Source organism: Balaenoptera physalus (genome assembly GCF_965194825.1).
Source record: "Balaenoptera physalus genome assembly, chromosome: 18".
Taxonomy (NCBI): Eukaryota; Metazoa; Chordata; class Mammalia; order Artiodactyla; family Balaenopteridae; genus Balaenoptera; species Balaenoptera physalus.
Window position 1 is genome coordinate 18,616,869 of NC_138899.1, and position 24,075 is coordinate 18,640,943.

Here is a 24,075-nt window from a genome sequence, read left to right on the forward strand (position 1 = left end):
TTTGAAGTTTAAGCTTTTTTTTTTTTTTTTTTTTTTTTTTTTTTTTGTCAGCATCAAGTCTTTGATTTTGCTACTAGCAAAATGGTCTGGATTATCATACCTAAAACTGTGTAGCTAAAGCCGAGATACTGCTGGCAAGGCAAACTATGGTGAGTACTTTTCGAGAATCAAATATTCCTGATTTGATGTGCTAATAACCAGAGTCAGTCCCTGGCAAAAGGCAAAATTTGTTTTGGTTCATTTTGTACTTTATTCTTTTTTGGTAGCAAACCTTATGCTCTTTTTCAAACAGGTTTATTTTGCCTTATTCTTACTTTCATTGCGATTAAACATGTTTATTCTAAAGCATAAATTCACTAGGCAATGCATACAAGGAGATATTCATTTTATTCCTATGCAAATTTGTCTTTTTGGCAAAATAGAGTTCTTTCTGGTATTTGGGCCATGTAGGCCAAGTATCATATTGTTCTTTCTTGTAGAAGGAAAATAGATGCACATATTTTCTATAGTAAATTTTCACTGAGTTCACTGAAATCAACTGCTGTACATTTCTGTTTAGCAATTTGGAACTTTAAAAGTGCTTTCACGCTTTATCTTCTTAATAACTGTGTAAGATAGACAGGGCAGGTAGCATTGTTGGTATTGTATAAAGAAATTGCAAAGTAAAGACTCTGAATGACATATCCAGACTCTAGGAGCTGGAGGATGGGTTGAAAACCCAGTCTTTGGCCTTTTGGCACAATGATTTCTCTGCTAACCCACTATGCCTCTCTATTTGTAACTCAACTAAACTTAGTGACTGTTTATGTCAGAGAAGTTGGGGATATGTGGTTATGTATATTAATTCTGGCATGTCAAATCATAGGGTTGTTTGACTTTTTTTTTCTACCCATAGTTGTAGGGAGTTGTGAGAGGTGAGCTTATAATTCTAGCCTTTGCTGTTATAGTAACTGATGACTGTTGACTCACAGCCAGGTTCATTTGCTTAGAATTATTTATTTGGTAAGCGGATTTGTCTTGGGCCATGCCGGCCGGTGTCAGGCAATACAAGATGACTGGACTTGAATGCATCAGAATTTTGTAATTAGAGTTTGTCTAAACAAAAATAATGAAACAAACAAAGTTAGAATGTTCCCAGCCCTACTGATAAATTATTGTATTCCCAAGAATTTAAGTCAGAAACCAGAAGAAATCTTTCTCTCAAATAACAGTATGTGGATCCAAGTCATTTCTTGTCAAATTTTCCTGGTATAGGTATTGACAAAAAAGGAATCATTATTCATTGAATAGCATGTGCTTGTTCCTTTACTGCCCAGCTCTTTTAAGCCTATCAAATCTGCAAAGTCTATATTATTGTCCCATTTGACAGATGAGAACATTGAGACTCAGGGCGATCAATTGCCAGTAATGACAGAGCTCAAATTTGAATAGTGTTCTCAAACCAAAGTTCATGCTTTTTCTATTCTCCCAACAATCCTCTCTCACAAACAAATGTCTACAATTTCTGTAATCTCAAAATGTTTGTATTTACAAATCTTATCCCTAAGAGATAATCATTTCTTAAGTAAATTAGACGTTTTTATTTGCCTGAGTAACCAGAAGAATTTTTTCAAAAAGGGAGATAAATTGTAGATTAAAATATGTTCCTTAAACCATTTTGATAATGTCAGGCCATATTAAATAGCTGCAGATAATTTAAACCCCATGCTTAATCTAAGTTTGATTTGGAGGTAAGGAATTCCTCTGATACACTACAGTAGTTGTCCCTGGAGTATAAAAAATTATTTTGTATAGGTGAGGGAATTCAGCAGGGTTAGTGAAAATTTGCCAGCATAAAAATTTAGAAGGCATTGATCTGTGTACCTACATGTGAAGTAGAAAGATTTAGTATATAAAAGATTTGTGTGTTCTACTTATAAATTTTAATTACCATGCACATGATAAAAAGACTCCTAATACTGTAATTTTAAAATCTACATAGATTTATTTTCCCAGAAAAAAATCTTTATGATTAATTGCATGTAACACCTCTAAGAGATCCTCAGTACTTTGCCTCAGTGTACAAAGTTTTTGTTAAAAAAAAAAAAGTATAATAACTCGTTAAGGATTCATTGTGAATACTGTGTTGCATTTTAAATACTGTTTGGTAAATTCTAGTTTTGACAGTAGTGAAATGATTTAGTTTGGAGTGGGCTCTTGGTCATGCTGAAGGACTCTAGTAAATCAGTTCTGTGGAAAAAAATTTGAGTGTACGTCACTATACTAGCTCTAGGACATTCAAAAGCAGTTAAGCCTTTGTTTTACCTCAAAAAAGAATGTTTAATTCATTAGAACAGGTAGAAAAAAACACACTTATGCTTTTTCTTGGTATTTTACTTGAGGATTAATCTTTTTTTTCACCACTGGATCTGTACAAAAACAAATTTATTTGGAAGGAACTAACTGTCACGTGGTATGTGGGTCTTAGTTTTCTTAAAGTGAATAGGAAATGTCTGGGGCCTAAACAATATTTCAGTTTGAGGGTAATGTGTTTTCTGGTTTCTACTCTGTCAGATTCTCACCCTGGTCTCCAGGGGAGGCAAGAAAAAATTGTCTATATGACATATTTTGCCTAAAGCAAGTCCTGAAACTAGGATTCATATTATTCATTTGACTGAGTGTTGATTTCCATAGATTTGTCAAGGCTCAGAATACAATCCATTTTCTCAAAAAATGTAATACCTCTCTTTTACAAATGAAGTTGTATTTTGTACAAAATAGTGAGGGAAAATGGGGAAGTAAAGAATGTTTGACTTTGAAACATTTTTTACACATTAAACTACATAGAATCAGGCTTTTAAATGGGCTTGATTTTTTTTTAACTTATTTATTTTTGGAGGTATTGGAAAATTTAGGACTCTGAACACCCGTTTCTGGCCAGATGGAAAGAAACAACAACAACAAAAAAACAAAACCACGTATATAGAAAAACTACTTAGAAATCATGAGGTCTTGTCTCTTTTAAATGTGTGAATCAAAATAGTAAAATATAAGCTTAGTCTGATAAAGCAAATGAAATATGACTTATTCCATTCCAGATGTTAGTTGCCACTGATAAAAATCTTCTTGAATTGCTGACTGATCTTGCAGAGATGTAAAATCCATGGACTCAGTTGATAAAGATTAATGATGGTATTATAGTTTTCAGAGATTAATAGAGGATCATAATCATATTTTTCTATATGGGGAAGCTTTTTAAAAATAGGGAATATCCCATAATTGCATTCCAAACATAATAAGTATAAGAACAGACAGTTTTTGTTGTTGTACTTCTTCTTCAAATCCAGGGATAAAATAATAGTTCTATGAGGTCATGGAAAAGTTCTATGAGGTCATGGAAAAGTACTCTAGAATTAGGTTAAAAAGACAAAATAAGTACCCAAACCATATGATTTATCTGTGGTATAGACAGGAATTACTTTTACACTCTTCATTCTCCAAGGCCTAGTCACTAGGTTGAATTTTTCTGTAATGACTATTACAACTATAATTGCCCTTTACATTGAGAAAAGTCACATCATAATCCCCCCAACAACCTCCCAAACCAATTCCTTGACCTGAATTCCCCATAACTGTTAACATCATTACCAATGGACCACCCTTGACATACTGGAATACCTTTTATAACAATTCTTAAGTTTCATCCTCTATATTCCATAAAATGCCAATTTATGAATATTCTACCTACATGACACCTTCTTTATCCACCTTATTTTCCCCATATTCATTGCCATTACCCTTGTGGAAGTGTAAGTTAAGTTAATTCAGATTTTTTCTAATAGGAAAAACGAACTTCTTCCACCTTTTAGAATTTAAATATCTCACTACCACCATCCCCAAACACACAAATATCAACTCACTCAGAGTTTCAGGATTAAACCCTTCTTGCTGTAGAGCAAAGATAAATAGTTATTTGCTGAATTGGTTCTAATGGACCATCAGAGTCAATCAAGAAAGAACTAGTGGAGAGGATTTTTGCATAGCAGTTAGAAGGGAGGAAGAAGAGTGCTTGAAAAAGCAAGAAGGAAAGTAAAACATTTGAGGGAGGAAGTCATGTCCTAGTCTAAAAAGGAGATTAGAGGATGAGAGAGGAGAGAAAAGAGGGCTTTCCAGAAGAAGAGACCAATATTTGCCCTCTGGGGAGACTTGGAAAAGAACCCACTGTGAGGGGGCATTGCTGACACGCTCAGGGCTCAGGTACAAGATTTGACTCCCATACTGTGCCTCTCCTTGCCACATTGAGGTTTTATGCCATTATTTTTACTGGATGGGGTTTTCCCTTCATCTAGACCCTCATTGGGTGACTATCCAGTAGGAGTGATGCTGCTCTGTTGGACTTTGCTTGGTTTGGTCCTCATCTTAACACTCAGAACATCCTTAGGATCAACAGAGGGCTGATGTGCCTGCTTAGTCTCTAACCTCCATATATACTTGGGGAATTGCTGAACTTAATAACCAGAGACACCCAGAACTCCATGGTGTTTAATGATACACTGGAACATACGTAAGTCTTAGAGACAGCTTTGATCATCTCTAATTTATCATCTTTTTCTTTTCCTATTGTTAAAATATGCATTTATAAAAAGGCCAAATCCTGACTCTCATAAAAATCATAAGATCAACACATGTCAAAGATTTTACTTAACTCATGAATTTATGAGGTAACCAGTTAGATGTTAACAACCAGTTCAAAAAATAAATCAAAGAGCAGAGATAGAGGCCATGAAATGATTTTATAGACGGAAGCAAAACCAACTCTTTTCATAGGGATGGGGCGGGCAGGTGGGGTTAGGGAGGAGAAATGAAATGTCTCTCCATCAGACAGGATTGTTTTGCACGCTAACCGACAAGAGCCATTTGCAGTGCTATCAGTTATCTACAACTTACAGAATTCTAAAATAGCTCAAAAGACCGAGAAAGGTGCAAATCCCTTAGATTCAGAACCTGGAAGAATGTTCTTTAGAACAGAGGTTAGCAAATTTTTTCTATAAGGGACCAGATAGTAAATATTTTAGGCTCTGTGGTCCACATACGGTTCTTGTCACATATTCACCTTGGCTTTGTTCTGTTTTGTTTTATAACCTTTCAAAAAATATAAAAACCATTCACAGCTCCAATACTGTTCAAAAACAGACCACTGGCCCGATTTGGCCCGTGGTCCTAGTACACCTGACTCCTGCTCTCAACACCTGTAGCTTAGGATTAAAGTCATCCAATAACCTTTTTGGTCCATTTCAAAGTCTTTCACATTTTTCCTTGTACCATCTGGACCCGTCCTTCATTTTGTTGCAAAATAATTCTTTTAAGATGCTAATTTGGTCTCAGCTTTCTCCTTTCCGGGAAATTTCATTGGATCCTTGCAGAATTAATTAAGTGCAGACTTCTTGGACCTGGACCTGGCATTCAGGACTTTTGCTCATGTGACTGATGCAGATTTATTCCCCAGTATCTTCTGTGTGTGAACCACTCACTCACTCTTACTTAAATATGCCTCATTTTCTTACTACTGTACATTTTCATGTTTTAACCATTACTCAGAATTTTCTTCCTTTTTTGAAATCCTAGGCTTCCTTACAAGGCCTGTTTCAAAAGCTGTCTGCCCACTGGTGTCTATCCCAATTTTTACATGGCGGGATGTTCTTCCTCGAGTCATACTAACATTAGCATCATTATTACTATCCTTCAATCTAATCTTCCTCTATTAACTCATCTTTACCTGTATTACTTCCTGTCTTAGTCTGTTTAGGCAGCTATAACAAAAATACCATGTAGTGGGTGGCTTATAAACAACAAAAATTTATTTCTTAGAGTTCTGCAGGTTGGGAAGTCCAAGATCAAGGACAGATTCAGTGCCTGGTGAGAGCCTGCTTCCTGGTTCATAGAAGGCTGTCTTTTCACTATAATCTCATATAGTGGAAGGGGTAAGGGAGCTCCCTGTGTTCTTTTTCATAAGGGCACTAATTTCATTCATGACCTAATCACTTCCCAAAGACCCTACATTCAAATACCATCACATTGGGGATTAAGTTTCAACATATGAATTTTAGGGGTACACAAGCATTCAGTCTATGGCATTTCCCATTCAATATTGAACTTTTTTTCTTGTTTACCTAATCTAGGCCTTTCAAAGATTAGGTGCTCTGTGAATTTTCGTTGCATTACATCACTTGTTTCTTCTCTTGCTTCTGCATAATTTTTAAATTTGCTGGCATAAGAGTTTCTCTTGACTTACTGAAATAAGCTAAATGTGTTTGTTGCCTAAAGGCAACATCATTAGCCAGGCTGGTATCTATGGGAAATCACTGACTCTACTGGTATTAGTTACTTACTGCTGCATACCAAGCTACCCTAAAACGTATTAGCTTCAAGCTAAACACATATTTATGAGTTAATGGTTTCTGTGCGTGAGATATGCGTGTGTGGCTTAGATGGGTGCTTTGGCTTAGGGTCACGTGTGATACTGCGGTGAAGATAGTGCCAGGGCTGCAGTCACCTCAAAGATCAGCTGAGGAAAGATCTCCTTCCAAGCTCACTCATGTGATTTTGGCAGGATTCGGTTTCCTGCGGGTTGTTGGACTGAGGGCATCATTTTTCTCACTGGCTGTTTGTCAGAGAACTCCCCCTATTCCTTGTGTCTTCTCCACGGGGCAACTCACAACATGGCTGTTTGCTTCATCAGACTCAGCAAGTGAGAAGAGTCAGAGGGAGAAGGAGGGAGACAGAGAGAGGAGAAAGAGAAAGAAAGAGAGAGATGGAGGTCAAGTCTTTTATAACCTAATCTCAGAAGTGGCATTCCATTACTTATGCTGTATTCTATTTGTAATAGGCAAGTCTCCAAGTCCAGAACACAGTCCAAAGGATAGAAAATTACACAAGGGTATGAATACCAGGAGGCGGGATCATTAGGGGTCATTTTAGAGTCTACCTGCTCCAGTTCTCTATATTTCAGTTACCAAACCACTCAGATGATGGTAATAATGTTGAATCTACCAAACTCAGAGAACTGCAAAATTAAAATGCTATCATAAGTTCAAAATGCTATGGAATGCATGTTGTGGTCCCTAAATGTAAGAAGACCACGGAAAACTCCTCCTGTCAAATAATGGAGAAATTGATCATATTTATGGAAAAATAATTAATTTTCAGCAAAAATTAATGTTTGCTGAAAATGAAAATGATTTAGTATGACTCTGCATTTTCCCCTCTATTATCTAAACCTCCAGCTTTTGGAAATCCAGACCTTTTTCTCTTGTTTTGCTACAGCATTGCATATTCTAAATAGACACACTTGCATCTTAAAGGAACCTTTGCAAAGATAGTAATCAGACAAAGGAAAGGTTCTCAGGCTTCCGTGAAGGTCTCTAATTTTGGAACTTTCCTAAAAATCTTGAAAGAGACTGATTACTCTGCTTATATATGTATTAGAGCCCTGAGAAATCATCTTTAAAGTGTCTGGTTAATCCAATTTAATCACCATTGTTTCAACTCCTCTTGCTGCAGATTATTACACCTGCAGCCTATCATTGTTCCAGCAGATGGCAAAAGCATACTATGCACCAAGTTGGAATAAGTTTGAAACTTGTATATTGAAGGCATGAACAAATGGTCACAACCTGTTTTAAAAATCTGCCTTTGTTGTGTTTGGGACACCGTGGATGTGAAGGGAATTGTAGCATTCCATCACGTACACCACTGATGCAGAAAGGTTTTGCTGAAATTCTACAGAATTAAAGACAAAAAATAGTTCATAGGAACGAGTGATCTCAAGCAGAATTAAGTCATGCCTGCGTGTTAATCGTGTAGTTAATTCAACCAGGCTTTTTTATTTTTCTTTTTTCTTTTTGATTTATTTTAATAAAACAAACTGGATATAATATGGAAATCATTTTAATTAAAAGAAAGGCATATGGCAGTTTGTAATTATAAGCCAAGAAGATCCGTTATTTAGATAGTGTTCTGCAGTGGGAGTTAAAAGGCAGAAAGACACAAGACATTTGCATTCAAATGCTGGTTTTCAGTTATGGAATACCAGTATTTTTTAGAGTGTACATAGTATTGCACATATTGTAATTTAGAAAGCATATACGCATAACAATTCCATTGCTATTCTTGTCTATGTTCTTGCTAATTTGTCAATACTGTAATTTAAACCAAGAACATTATGCAGATATGTGATTGTAACCACTGAGAGATAAGGACGGCAAAATTTATATTCATGCAAAATAGACATGAATTAGACAAAATTCAGATAATTTTTCTGGTATTGATGCTATCTGGAAAGAATGCACACAACCAAAATGCAGTGAAGTAAAGCTTGGTTTTCTGTTTGTTTTCATTATATAAAATGAGATGCATTCTCACAAAAGAAAGAAAGAAGAGAGAGAGACAGAGAGAGAGGAAGAAATCTCCATAATGTATCTTGATAATAATGCCCATTGCTGTACTTGTTCTTCTGGCCTCAGCAGAATATCATGTCCAGTCCTTCCTGTGAGGCGTCCTACCCTTGGTAAGGGGCTCCCCATGGGGAAGGGCCACGTGGAGCCAGGAGAGGTATCAGGAGGTTTGCTGGTGATGCTTTCAGTGAGCAGGTGGGCAGGCTTTTAGCTGGAGCTAGCTCAGCTTGTCAAATCTGAGGGCTTGGAGCGGCAGCCTAAAGGGAAATGAATTCTGAAGTTCGTAGCTGGGAAATGAGAGCAAGACTGAAGGAGCTGTGAGATCGAATTGGGCAGTTCAGGAATTAGTTTCTGAATAGAGGCTATAACGCGTGGCTACTTTTTCCGTGTGGCGTTTTGGAAGACTCTCTGTTTAAAGGCATTAGCTAAAAGGAAGGCGTTACATCGATGTCTTTAAGAATTGTCAATCTCTCCTCTCCGACCGTTCCCTGCTTTCGCTGATAGCTCAGACCCAATTAGATTGTAAATGGGATTTGGATTACTTTTTACTTAAATACATTCTTATATACGCTTAGAGTAAAGCTTAGCTGGCATTTTTCTATCCACTGTAGACATCTTTCAAGACAACCCATTTGACTGGACATTTTATTATCTCAAAGTGCTTGGCTTTGAAGTACAGTTTTAGAGAATTTATTGTGGCTTGTAGTCTACAGTAGTTAAAACTTGAATCTATTTTAGCACTAATCCTTGGAGAGCCTTATTGTTCCCTTTCTTTCTCCAGAAGTGTGTTGATTTCCCTTTATAGATTTTTACGTATCTACACTGTTTATCCATTTTTCAGTCCCATGGACATTTTTAAATAACCATGAAAGTAGTTTTATTTAAGGTTTTCTTGATAACATAAAGTGTGTATATCTATCCATTTCCTTTCTACATGCATATTTTCCTTCATTCTAGATACTGTATGAAATCAATTTTGCAAATGTATCATTGTTTATCACAACACAAATTAGCTGAAAATAAGGATATCTTGAAAATCAGAATCTTGAAAAAATCAACAAAAGGAAAAATCAGGTTCAAAGAACTTAAGACCTTACAGTGAAAATGGCATTAGAGAACTTACCTATATGGTTTTCACATCTGACATTATTAGAAAAGACAGCTTTATTATTAATAAAGTAATATTTTTATTTACTGTATATGATGTGGAGGAAATTGTTAGGGTCTCTATCCACATTAGTTCCAATAATGTATTTATAGTTTGTTTTCTTTGTTGGAGAGAGCTTTCAGGCAGAGAAGCTCTTTGATGCTGGTTTCTGTGTCTTGGCCGCAATCTAATTGTGAATACTTTTGTGATTTTGTTAGAGCTGCTGACAACAGGGTTCTTATACTGGTTCCTACTTCCATGTCCTTTTATCCCTTTTCTCACTTTTCTAGTGACATCATTGCTTGGGTATTTGACTTTTAAAAAACTTTTTGACTTTTTTAGAAGTCAAAAAGTCAACTTTGGGTGACTTTTTTTTAACGTACTAAGGTATTTTTCACCTCTTCCCAATTCCCAGGGTTTTACGCTTTTAGCTAGGCTTTATGTGAAAATATACACTGTCAACCCATCTTACTTATGTCTTAGCTTCCCCATCGCACAAATACAAACACCACCAACGTGTAATTCCAAAGCACAGCATTGTAGTCTTTTATTTTCACTTGTTTCTAAAGGATTTATTGAAAAGTCACTCATTATTTCTCTGCTACTCATTTTAGCTTCTTTTTTCCAATTTCTGAATGCCAAGGTCCTCTTTCTTTAACTCTCTCTAACAGAACTGCATTTAATAATTTTACAATTGTATTCAATAATATTTACTGAATATCTATACTGTGAATACAGTAGTGAACAGAGCTGATAGAAGTCATATCCTAATCAAACTTCCAAGGTAAAAGAAATGACAGATATTAAAGACATAGTTAAAGTAACGTGAGAGCTGTGGATGTTGATGACAGCAAGACCAAGTCTCAGAGAAGGACCGGGGAGGCATCTTTTCCAATTACTAGGAAAACATAACATATTAACTTCAAACCTACTGCATCAAACCAGCACCATTATGCGTACATATTCAGTGAGTCAAGCCTTGAAACAGACTACGGTGTGATGGCTGGTCTCTGCTTCTTGATATCTGGGGAACTCAGTTGGAGGACTCAGCAGAGAGGCCGGAATTGTCTGAAGCACATTCAGTCCTATGTCTGGTGCTTGACGGTGGCTGTTGGGTAAAAGCTTAGCTACGACTCCTGGCCAGAACAACTCATAAGGCCACGAGCTTGGGCTTCCTCACAGAATTATGGATGAGTTCCAAAGCTATTGCAAGAAAAAGGCAGGCAGAAGCTGTATCCCTTTTATGACCTAGTCCCAGAAGTCACACAGTACCACTTCTGCCTTACTTTACTGGTTGGAGAAGTCACAAGCCAGCCTAAGTTCAAGGGGAGGGGAAACAGACTTTAGCTCTGCTGGACACGGGACAGAACTCCGGGAAAGCATATAAGATAAGAAATATTGCTCTGCTATAAACGTCTTCAGAAAAATACAATCTGACACAGTCTCTTTGAGAAAGTGATACTTAAGTTGAAGCTGTTTGCAAGGGAATAAATATGGAAAGACGTTATGGTCAGAGGAAGCTGTCTGAGTAAGGATCCTGAGGTGGGACAAGCAAGTGACTTAACTGAGAAAACGAGAGCCAGTTTAGCTGGGTCATAGAGAGTGAACAGGTGATTGGCAGGAGATAAACCTGGAGAGGTAGGGCCATATAGGTCTTGGCAAAGAGTTCAGACTTCAAGCAAGGCCCTACACATCATGTTAAAGATACACAGACCTCATCATGAAGATTATAGGAGACTGTGGGCAGGTTACAGTTTGGGAATGACGTGATCAGATCTGTTGTTATAGATGTCAGGCTGCTGGATTGCAAGACAGAAGTGTGGGTGATGGGAGCAGTTCAAGGACAATTGCAGTGAGCCAGGTTGGAGAGAAAAGTGGCCTGGACTAGGACGGTGGCTGTGGAGTTAGAGTCAAGTAGATGGATTTGAGATCTAATTAGTTGGAACGGGCAAGATTTGGGAAATGGTTTGGTGGTGAGGTAAGAGGGCAGTCAGATTTGAGAATGTATTTCTGAAGTTTTGCTTTGGAAACTATATATGGAAAGACTGGAGTAGCAGGAATGGCTTTTGGGGGTAGAGATTATGAGTTAAGTTTTAGAGATACTGAATTAAGTGTTTTGAAAGCTACATTGAGACGTCCAATGGTAAGTGGATTATATGGGTCTGGAGCTGAGGAGGGATGAAGTATATGTTTGTGAATCATCTGCATATCGATGGTACCTACAGCCATGGATTAGATCAGAAGAGGCTATCGATAAAAGGGGAAGCAGTGTCACAAATTAGGTTACTTAAAGAATAAATTAGGTTACTTTCATCTTGCAGAGAAAGAAAAGCAGCTTGGGAAAAGGAATTTGACTTTTCTTACAGTTTAAATTCCTTCAGAGCAGGAGTCATTTCCTTACAGGATGGATTGAGATATAATTACAGGTAGAATGGGTAGGGTCTGGGAAGTGATTTGGCTTTAAAAGATCTCTGCAGAGTCCATTTTCTATAGCAACTGAGAAAATTCATAGACACGAGGCTGGAAAATACTGAATTCATCAATAGTGGAGAATAATGCTTATAATTGGAAAGACATGGTTTTACATAGGTTTTATTTTATGTGCTGTGAAATAAGAAAAATGCTCTCTAGATAGTAAAAAAGTAAAACTGTATTTAGAGTGAAGGTGAATAATCAGAACTATTTGTACAAATTTGCAAGACTGTGTTCTGAAATTATGCTCAATGAAGCTGTAGACCCATGAATTTTCTATGGGAGTGAATATTTTCTATGTTTTGCAACATAGAAGAGTGGTTTTGAGAAGAGTGTGTCCAGGCCTTTGAAGTCCTTCTCTATCCCTTTGAGTGTGAGTAGGTGGGAAGATAGGAAGAGTTACAGCAGTGCGTTGTTAATAACTACTGGCATTGCTGTGGTTGGCCACATGTAACCAACTAGTTGGTGGAGCTAATGTGGGCAATTTCACTTCAATTTGCAATAAATAAATAGCCACCTGGCTGTCTCTGGGTAACCCGTCTTGTTTCTTGGTGACCTAAGAACATTGCCAATAAAATTATAATTCTGTTAGTTATGTGTTGCTTTCTGATTTTTGACTGATTGCTCTCCAGTAGTGGATTATTTTGAAGAGAATGGGCATTATGAATAATAACTCTGTTATTAAAATACTTTTAATCCCCAGAACCCCAGAATGTTGTATCTTCTCAGCAAAGAGAGACAACACTTTGGTAATAACAGTATCTGATGTGAATGGGTTTAATGTTTTCGAACCTGCATCAGTGTAGGGAAATCCTGAAGATGGAACTTATTATTGAAGTATTATAAATTATAAATTTCAATACTAGGTAATTGTAAATGGAAGGCTGATTTTCTATAAGGTGAATTCATTCATTCATTTAATATATACTGAATATTTACTACTTGCTACTTATGGTTCTAGGCTATTGAGGTCTAAGAAATGAGCACAGTAATTGCCATTCAGGAGCACACAGTGAAAGAGAAGAGAAAGTCTAGAATATTCCCTATTGCGTTCAGGGTGTTATGATAGTACAAAGAACCGTTACCTAAATCAGAAGCTTTTCCTGATGCCCTGGTCTAAAAGGAAGTTGACTTGAAATGAATCCTTCACAAGACAATAGGTGTTAATATCTCTAACGTTTTTCTTTTAACATTTAAAATATCCCAGGAAAAAAAGTAATATGGTTCCACAGTGTGAACAGGTAAATACTTCATTTTCTGTATGATAATTGGGATCTAGACAATGAGACGCTGAGTATAATGAGGCTGCTGGGAGCCGCACGAGATAGATTTCCCCATAGGTGTAATTTTCCTTCTAGATTTGACACTCTGCTGGGTAGATTGCGCTCAGGGCCTGAATGTGGTTCACCATTAGTGGTTCTCAAAACCATTAGTGAGTATCTGGATCACCAGGAGGACCCCTTAGAGCAGAGTCCCAGGCTCCAGACCTGGGGTGGGGCCCAAGATTTGCATTTCTAACCATTTCCCAGGTAACGCTGGTGCCAATGCTGCTGGTCCCAGAACCACACTTTGAGAACCACTGCATTCGATTTACCCTCGTCCTCAGTGAGTTTACAGCCAGGTGGGGAAGACAGCAAATGAGCAATACGGTGTAGTAAGTACAAAGGGAAGTGAAGATTTAAGGTGAGATTGCTTAGAACCATCAGATTTATGTCCAATAGTGACCTAGTGATTTGTAGACAGGCAAAATGAAGTAAACATCTGATGTAATTATTAAGACACTTTGTCCCCAGAGCCTAACAGTATAAACCTTTTAGTGAGGAAGAAAAAGTGACAGTGCCTCCTTGATTGTTTGTCTGTGCTGATTGGTTTCACCAGTTAAATGCTTCCCTTTACAATTCTTTGCTGATTTAACCTCACATCATTTGGGAACTACTTTTCTCTCCAGTGTCATCAGATAAATAGTGGCTGTATTTGTGTTTCTTGACAGCCATATAAAAGTGCATTTATAGGCTGGGATTTCATTTGTCTTCCTTTTTATGTATAGTTGCAAATATAATGAATTATGTCAGAGCCTAAATAAAAGTCCTTTCCTTTCCTTTGACAAAGTTTTTCTTCTGACCCAATTTAAGAACTGTGAACTGAGAGATTATCTTATACAATGAAGAGAATAGAAAAATCCTAAACTTTTGAAGATAGATTTTGTTATTACAAAGTATGTGAATAGTCTGTAATCATTTTACTTGAATTTCCAGAGGAGAAAAAAGTTATTTCTTTCATATTTCACTTTAGTGAAAGACTGAAAAGCAGTTTCAAACAGTGTAGGTGTTTCCCTCAGATGTCAGATATTTAGAATTGGCCCAAAGTAGAGAACGGTGCTTTCTAAAAGCATAGTTTGGAAATTAATGAATACTGCTTTGCCTCATAGTTCTATCTTCTGGTTGCTTTAATATAATTTTATTGCCCCCTTAACGCTTCTTCTCCCACCCCTCATCCCTTTGCTTTCTGCTACAGTCTTCTTGCAGGGAAAAGAGGAGTTTCTTGCCAGATAATGTCTCAGGGTTACGTACACCGTCTAATCCTATATCCTTCTCATTTTCTTTTCCTCTTACATACCCCAAATTTTGACCTACTTTTCCAATTTATGTCAGTTAATCTTCCCTGTGATTTTGTTCTCTTCTCCAAGACACTGTGGAATAGAGCATAGGATTTCTAATCCCTATTTCTTTTCTTTAAAGTACTTAACTCCCTTTTTATTTTTAAAGAACTTAATATTTATAAGAAGGCAAATATGGATTACCAAAGTTAACAAATGACGAGTGTGTAATAAATACACAAGAAGTCTTAGAATGTCCTCTTTGTAGCTATATCCAGTTTTGTAATGTGAACCAGATTTGCTTTTTTTTTTTTTTTGGCCACGCTGCTTGGCTTGTGGGATCTCAGTTCCCCTACCAGGGACTGAACCCGGGCCACGGCAGTGAAAACTTAGAATCCTAACCACTAAGCCATCAGGGAGTTCCCCCAGATTTGCTTTTTTTTTTTTTTTTTAAATTTTTATTTATTTATTTATTATTTTATTTTTGGCTGTGTTGGGTCTTCGTTTCTGTGCGAGGGCTTTCTACAGTTCCGGCGAGCGGGGGCCACTCTTCATCGCGGTGCGCGGGCCTCTCACTATCGCGGCCTCTCTTGTTGCGAAGAACAGGCTCCAGACGCGCAGGCTCAGCAACTGTGGCTCACAGGCCTAGTTGCTCCGCGGCATGTGGGATCTTCCCAGACCAGGGCTCGAACCCGTGTCCCCTGCATTGGCAGGCAGATTCTCAACCATTGTGCCACCAGGGAAGCCCCAGATTTGCTTTTTAAATGTTTTTTTTCCCCTGACTCTCTGATCCCTTTGACTACTTGACTTTCTAAGTTTCTGATTCTTCTGGGAATCTCTAAGAATTATTTTCTCATAGGACACAATACTAAATCTTCTCCCCAGACTTACTCTTGTGCCCCTTGGTTTTCTCCTAATGACAATCCTACATGCTACTACACTAGTACAAGCACCTTGCTTTTCACTGTCTACACTCGGCAGGATCACCTGGAACCAGAGCAAATCTTTTCCTTACTAAAACTTGATTTAATGGCATAAGGAATATCTGTATTTACCTTATATTCTGCAACTTAGTCCCCCCAAATTTTCTTTCGGTGGTATGATCTAGTTCCCACCAGGTTACAGTAAATAAATTAATTACATGTGTCCCCAATGCACCCTACAGATAATATCCTAGCCCTACCTGCCTTTCTCCTTCCCTACCTGAGAAACATCCCATTTCTCAAAGCCATATAGGCAAATCCCTATCTTGCTATGCTGTCCTTTGGCATCAGTTTCTATTCTAGACAGGGGTTATTGGTTGCAAGGAACTGAAACCTGCTCAAGATTCCTTAAACAGAAAGGGAAGCTTATTATATAGGTTTGGATAAATACAGCCAGGTCTATTGGGAACTGCCATTGGAAACAAGGCTTCTTTCTGTCTGGAACCATGTTTGTTCCTTCAGTATCCTTTAGGCAAAATGGTCTCCTCTAGGCCTTTATTTGTTAAGTCTGGCGTGTTTTTGTTCCCCATGATTTTCACTTAGCTTTGCTCTTTCACTTGGTTCCCCACGGTTCATTGATTCCATCTTTGTGTCTCTTGCATTAAATTCAGGAGAGGGGTAGGAATTCCTGATCCACCTGTGATCATTCATGGGGGGCTGCGGGAGAAAGTCGGCCACACTTTCAGCTATTAAAAAGATTTCATCACATTTGCGGGAAATTTTTTTTTCTGAGAGCCACCCCTCCCAAAAGGTTAGATTAGGTTAAGCTATTTTTAGAAGCAAATTAAGCTAAAATTCTGCACGTAGAAATTTTCTTAAAACAAAGTGTTCTAAAACTATCTCGAAAGTAGAACCTTGATACAATAAATAAAATATATTTTTAATATACGGCAAGAAGTGCTTTGACAATTGCAACCTCTCTTTTTACATCTGGAATGAATTCAAGTGCTCAATTTAAGAAGAAATCTGTTAATAAATAATGATAGGGACCTAAATTAGTACCGAATATCTACCAATCAAAGTAATAATCACTAACTATCAACAACTTTAAAGAAGGGAGAAAATAAACTTTGTACTATTTGCTCTTCATAGCAAGCTTGAACTACAATTTTATCTGATTTGTGAAGAAGTTCTACAAAGGCCATTTCTAAGGTCAGGAAGGTGATGCCCTCATGAAGAGATTAAGGCCTTAAAAGAAGAGACACCAGAGAGCTTGCTGGTTTTCTCTTTCCATGCGTGCACACACAGAAGAGGTTATGTGAGTACACAGTGAGAAGGCAGATGGGTACAAACCAGAACAAGAGCCCTCGCCAGGTCCTGAATTGACCAGCACTTTGATATTGAACTTTTCGGACTCCAGGACTGTGAGAAATAAATTTCTGTTGTTTAAGCCACCAGTTGATGGTGTTACGGCAGCCTGATCTAAGATGCTGTACGTTTTAACTTTTGCAGCTATTATCTTTTGCAGAGAATGCTCAAGTTCAGTGTATTCAGTACATTCAATGGAAATAATTTCCAGAACAATAGTCACTTCCTTAATCTGCACAGATTTGAATAGGAAACAGCACATAACAAGAAATACTTGATGTACAGTAGAAAGGAAGGCAAGGAAACTTTCTGGTACATAGGCTTGGATCTAGAGTGAAGTCACCTGGGAATTTAATTACCCAAAGTCTAGTTGTCTGCTTCGAAGGTCAAGATCTGTACAAGTAACCTTTTAAGTCTTGTTAGTTCAGAAGTTTCCAGTTAAGTCTTTCATGGATGATGCAGGTTTCACACTTGTACTTGATATCCTAAGGCAGGGATTGGCAAACACTTTCTGTAAAAGACCCTACAGTGTCTTTGGCAATTAATCAACTCCTCTTGTTGCAGCCACAGGCAACATGCAAATGAATAGGCATGGCTCTATTCCAATTAAACTTTCTCTACAGAAACACAGTCCACGCGCAGGATGTGGCTCACTGGCCGTAGTTTGCTGGCTTCTTTTTTTCTTTTCTGCCCCCTCAAGCCATCATGTATCAATCTTAGGGTCTTAGGAAAAAAGGCATTTCTGGGCAAAACTAAGCTTTTTCATTGCCCTCTCACAAGGGCATAATAGCTGGCGAATCACACCACAGAACAATTCCAGTCTATCCCATCTGTAAGAAGGACTTACTTTTCCTATGGAAGTGCTTGCTTCTTTCTTTCCAATATCCCTCAGTATCTAGGGTCTGTCCATGGAGTAATTCCTATTATGCTATTCATAGCTTGAGTAGAGATGCTTTGTTATAGTCATAGATCTACTGCATATATTTATTTTCCCCTCAGTTATTTGGATTGAACTCATATCCCACCTTCAAATTCAGAAATCAGTTGAACATTGGATTTCTAATTTGTGGAGAACATTGTGAAAATAAATATCATAGTGTTCCTGTTTTCTCCTGATGCCTCATTATCCAGAATCTTCAGTGAAAGAGGTGTTCCGTGTGACTGATTTCCTACTTATGAAAGCTCATTGTTTTAAGCACCAAGACTTTAGTTTATTAAAACTATTTTGAATTAAAGTTTGAAAAAGGAACTGTACCCTTTTAGTGCCTTAAAATTATGAGAGGAACCAACACAGTGAACGGTAATTCCGTTATACTCTCAGAAGATGGTGAGCTAGATAAAGATATTTTCTTTTATACTAAATGACTCAAGAGCGCTATGCTTTTGAGCATTGCATGATTTGTGTCATTCAGATCATTTGTTTCACAGCTCAGCTCGCCATGGGATTATGCCCAACTTCAGATATATGGAAAGTTACCATGTGTGAAAAATAAACAAGCTGTATCTATCTATTTACACTGATGAATATTTTTCATTCAAAATCTCAGTGAGAGGCTCAAGGAAGCAGTTTTCAACTCATTATCTGAGCCTAGTAGGAATGTGAGGGAAAGTACTTTCCCTCCTTCAGAAAAACTCTTTCAGCAGAGTCATTGATCCTTCTTTGGGAGGAATCCACAGTGTCAGCAGCAGCTGCAGTGTGAGAGGCTTTGAAGGCCTCAGCACAGTCGCCGTGTCTGTGCCAGGGCCAGCACTAGATTTTGCATTTAGCTCAGAGTGTCTTGACCTGGGGGAACAACTTGAGGACAGCCAATCACAAACAGCCAAGTAGGCTTTAAGCTCCAGTCCATCAATAGTTTATTCATGACAATAATTTAATTTCTTTATACTCTATAAAAAGAAAGCTTATAAGAAAGCAAAATGTCCTCTGAAGGATAAACTTTTTTTTAAGCAATTTGCAAATTTTGGTGTTTTTCTTGAACAAATGATTGTATCTTCAACTTCTGGGTAGAATTTAACTTTACGTGGCCATCATCCATTCTTTATTTTTTTTTGATATGACATAATATTTTTATTTTATTTTATCCTTTTATAATCCATCCTTATATGACGACATAATTGTTCACGTAAACTGAAGTAGTGTAAATTGAAATATTACACTAAATAATTAGAACAACCTGGACTTCTCAAAATAAACATGACAAAGCATAATTTGAATATGGTATACTTAAAGTTTTTAAATGCTCACCAATTTTAATTCTAATACTCCAAATAAATTTGTCAAAATCTTCATGTATTTAGCAATGGTCAGCTCACATTACTAAAGGTAATGGAATCTCATTGTACGATATTTCCACAGGCCACTCCTACTTAAGAGACCTCATCTCTTTAGTATACATATTGTCTTTAAATAAACATACTTATGTTTTGCATACACCAAACTATTGCTTGGTGCATATTCTTCCTTGAGATTTAATATTAGAAGTGTACTCCTCTGTGTAAGGTTCTACATTGGACACAGCACCCATCTTCCCAGTCAGTGATTTTCAATTCATTTCCTTGATATGCTTGTATTTGCCTCAAGAAGGTGGATTGAGGATGAACAATAGGGTGGAAGTTCAAATAAAAACAGGCAGGAGTCCATGCCCCTTAACTTAAATGAAATGTGGATTTCTGGTCTTTTTCATGGTGATATAACATATCAGTATCAAGGTACAGATCCAGCCGAGGATGACCTCATTGACTGTGGGGCCAAAGAGAGATGTGAGCAGAATTCAATCTTGAGAGTACTGCAGAACTCTGCTATTCCTTTAAACAAGCTTATTCTCATCTGGAAAAAAGCGGAAGGGCAAATTTGAGTACAATTTCTTTTATCTACCTTGTGGGTCGGGGATAACAGAACTTATTTCCACCAATAAAAAATTTAGGATTGACATTTGATGTTTACTCACAGCATTTTAAAAAACAGAATTCATGTGTAATATTACTTTATTTGGATGATTTGAATCTTCCTTCCTTTCCTCCTCCTCTTTTCCTTTCTCACTTTATCTATTTTCATAAGAAATGTATATTATTCATTTTTTCTATGAAAAGCAATATATATTTAAAAAATGAATATGTATTTTATGTTCTAGGTAAATGAATCAATGTCCTATGCCATGAAATGATATTTTTCCATTTAAAAATTTTTGTATGTATTTTTTTAAATCAGGAGTTCACTTAAATGTAAGTCAGGATTCTTCTTATTTTAAATGACTAAAAATCACTACTGCTAACAGGTAAATACAGAAACTATTGGCAAACATGGCATTCTCAGTCTTAGAGATGCTTGGAGTTAGAGATCCGAATGCTGCCAGGAATCTGTTTCTTTCCATATCTCATCTAGTGCCTGAAGGCTTTATTCTCCTTGATTAAGTCACAGACCCTTAACCAGGCAACTCCAGGGTTTATAGTCTCATAATCCAGACTTATAGTTTCATAATCAACAGCCCCCTCCTACCAGTTCCCATTTGAGAAATAATAGGAAAAACCACTGTCTGAACCATGCTGGGCCATAGGACATCTCTGCATTAATCACTGTGGCTTAGAGAGTCTGTGATTGCACACACTCGTCTACCCTTACCAGTCCTCCGTGGTTGGAGAGGAAGAAAAGCAGTTCCCCCCAAAGTGGACTCTGCTATCTTATGCAGATTAATCAACTAGAAGCACTTTCACAGGGGATCTGTGTCCTGAAAGCAACTGCCAAGTGCTGCCTTAATGTATCAGAAATACTGCAAATGTAGAATATTGTAAATAAATCTGCCAAAATGGTGTAGTGGAGGAAGTGGGAGTCTTAGAGTTTTCCGCTTAAGAGCTCTGCTGCTTCAGGAGAGTCCCTTAAATGATCTGATCCTTTCTATCTCTATCTGTAAAGTGAGCATAAATAACCACATTATAGTTTTGTTTAACGACTGGAAACTAGAAAGCATATGTGTATACTGCCCCCAGTATACAGTCGGCACTCGGGTGGTGGTAGCCTTCATTGCTGTACATTGTTGCTGCATAATTTTGCAGGGAAAGCACTTTTCCTCAGCTTTCTTACAGCAAAACACGCCATCTGAGCTCTCTGTGCAGACTGTGAAAGCTGTTTTTTCCACCTCCTAGCACAAAAGAAAATGTTCTACAGTGTGCACAATGCACATTTCTCCTGCTTCCTTTTCTTTTGCCTTCTTCCTCTCTAGGTCCCTACTTTCTGTTTCCTTTTTCTTCCTATTCTGTCATCTCCACTTTACGTTTTTCCTTTTACATCTATCTTTTATCTTTGACTTCCCAGTGCTGACTCCCTGCCCATCAGCGGCTTTGGTGCCCCTTCAAACTTGGGGGCACAGTTTATCAGAGAATAGGAGGCCCATTAAGCTTCCAATGCCATGACCAGATCACGAGTAACAAAGTTTTAACCCCGGCAAGCTATTTCTCTGTGATGTGAGAGGAAAGTGATGGTTAATTACACAGGAAACAGTGAAATACTGAACTTAACTGCTTGTTCTTGCAAATCACACTGACAGGTTGCTATAGGCAGAGTTCAGAGCAAGTAGTTTCGAAGGAAATGTGTAAGTGTATTCTTTGACATGAAGCCTCAGTGAAAGGGGAGTGGATTCAAGATCCAGATTCTCCAGATGTGTGTGTGGGGTGTGCATGTGCATGTGTGTGTGTGTGTGTGTGTGTACGACAAATAAAATCCCATTGTGTCTTTCATATTTGCATGACATTAGCATATCTCTAAAGCATCTTCCTTTTCAATAAGCAGTGTGTGTTCTGGAAATGCCAACTCATATTAAAATATAATTAGGAAAGTAATCGTCTTCTCCTTGTAATAAGAGTGCCTTTCAAATTCAACATATATATTTTGGTACCTGCACCATGTTTCCAGTCATTAGTGTATATAAGCCATTCTATTTTCTGCTCATACACATTGGTGGACCAGGTCAATATATGAGCATAAACCCAATATAACAGCATCCACCTGAGATATCATACTCAGATATGTACGTGTGGGACTAAATACAGCTCTTCTCTATCATTGAACTTCACCACAATTTCACCTTATCGACAAGACATATCACTCTCAGTTTCAAAATACACTTAATTCTGACTTACTCTTCAATGTCCTCTTGACTTTGTACCTTATTTTATGCTGTACTTAGGTCCCTTCTCTGTGTTTGCACAAGTGTGTTACTATTTTCAATATGGAAGCCCTCCTTACTAAAAGGCGTTTATGTAATACTGTTAGCAGAGGTTACTTAAGCACTTTTTGACGATGATGTTGTTGGTATAAAAATACCCCACATTATGTAATTGAGACTGTTTGACAGTGATTTATGCATTTGTAACACCTTAAGACTTTGCCATTAACAAGTGTCATCCGTGTCAAAACATAAAAAGGTAATTACTTTGTGCAAAGAGATGTTACCCAAGTAATTCCTTAGAAGTGTATGTTACTTCCAGTAGAACTGAAATTGCATGCCATTGCTGGTGACTTCAGTCGTCAGTGCATAATCTTAATCTTAATGAGGTCCCAATCACGTTTGGCTGTCATAGGCTTCTAAACATCTCCTAGGTCTGTTACTTGGTTCCATTAATTAGTATGTATATTTTCAAAAGCCTAAAATAGATATCATATTAAGTAGAAAATTTAGAGATGTTCTTGACATCCTGTTTGGTTTTTACACTATTCATAGGCTAGAGAGGCTTAAGTATTAGTGAAACAGCCTTTTCTATTCTGATAAGATAGAGAACATGTGTTACAGGCATTTAGTAACTTCACAAGAAAGTCCTATTAACTTTTTTTTCTTTAATGGCTTTACTAGAAATGAAAAAATAATTGTCTTAAAGGTTCAATATGCACATTTTGGGTATATTTGGGAAGGGTGGTGAGGGATAGAAAAACTCTATAGGTATTAATGAATTTTATCAATTCCTTGGGTGATGTGTCATAATTAAGAACAAGATTTGTTATGGACTGAATTAATGTCCCCCTAAATTTCATATGTGGGAGCCTTAACACCCAGTATGGAAATGGGGCCTTGGGAGGTAATTAGGTCATGAGGGTGGAGCCCTAGTAATGGGATTAGTGTCTTTATGAGAAGAGACTCAAGAGAGCTCTCTTAGTCTCTCCCTCTTTCAGTCTCATCCTCTCTCCACCATGTAAGAACACAGCAAGTTGTAAAGCAATTATACTCCAATAAAGATGTTAAAAAAAGAACATAGCAAGAAGCCAGGAGGAGAGACCTCATCAGGAACAAAATCAGCCAGCATCTTGACCTTGGCCTTCCAGTCTCAGGAACTGAGAAATAAATATCTGTTGTTTAAGCTACCCTGTCTATGATATTTTGTTATAGCAGCCTAAGGAACTAATACAAGCTTTGTAATCTAAATAGACAGAAATATGCTAATTCTATTAGAAGAGTTAATAGCTATTTGATAGGCAATGATAAAGAGACTGTTTCTATTTGATTTTACGGGGAAGATGTCCTCAAAAATAAAACCAGCTCATCTTGAATGGCTCAGAGTTTAAAAGTCTGACTCAGAGTCTTTATGCTCCAATGACATATTTTACTTTTCAATTTGGCTGAGCATAAAGCATATGAGTGATAAATATGTGGTAGACACATGTGACTATAGGTCATGTCTGCCCCCATTGCCTCATGAAAAGTCTCTTTCTTTCTCATCTTTTCTTCTCTTTCCTTCTCATCTTGAAAAATGGTATTTTTCAAGAGCTAGTAAATGTAATAGAGCTTTGTAAATTTTTTGAAGCATTCAAGTGACTATGATAACTTTCCTACAGTTCCATCTAAGTCATATAACGTGTTGCAAATATTAAAATCAGCTTATCTTTATTTAAAACAAAAGTCAGTGTTTCTGTGACGTGCTTTCAAATGGCTGTCAAATATTAACTTTGCACTGTATATTTCAACATTTATAAATAGCCCTCTAAATAAATCATGGCTCTCAAACTGTGCTACGTTAGCTTCTTCTATCAAGGTTTTATATAACTATATAACTAATGAAGAAACAACAATTATTTTAACAATTTTGAAGAGATGTTATTTGATAATGGTGATAATTCTTCCTACAAAAATATTTTTGGTTAAAATTCTACAT

General features: G+C 37.2%; 1 protein-coding gene across 13 annotated transcripts in view; it reads left to right on the forward strand.

The window, feature by feature from the left end:
* Positions 1-24,075, forward strand: part of LOC309647393 (uncharacterized protein) — a 198,518-nt gene that overhangs the window by 64,881 nt on the left and 109,562 nt on the right. For all 13 annotated transcript variants that reach the window (XR_014255995.1, XR_014255996.1, XR_014255997.1 and 10 more), the window contains one exon: positions 52-149. The gene's annotated coding sequence lies outside the window, so the exon portion shown is untranslated. The remainder of the gene's footprint in view (positions 1-51; positions 150-24,075) is intronic.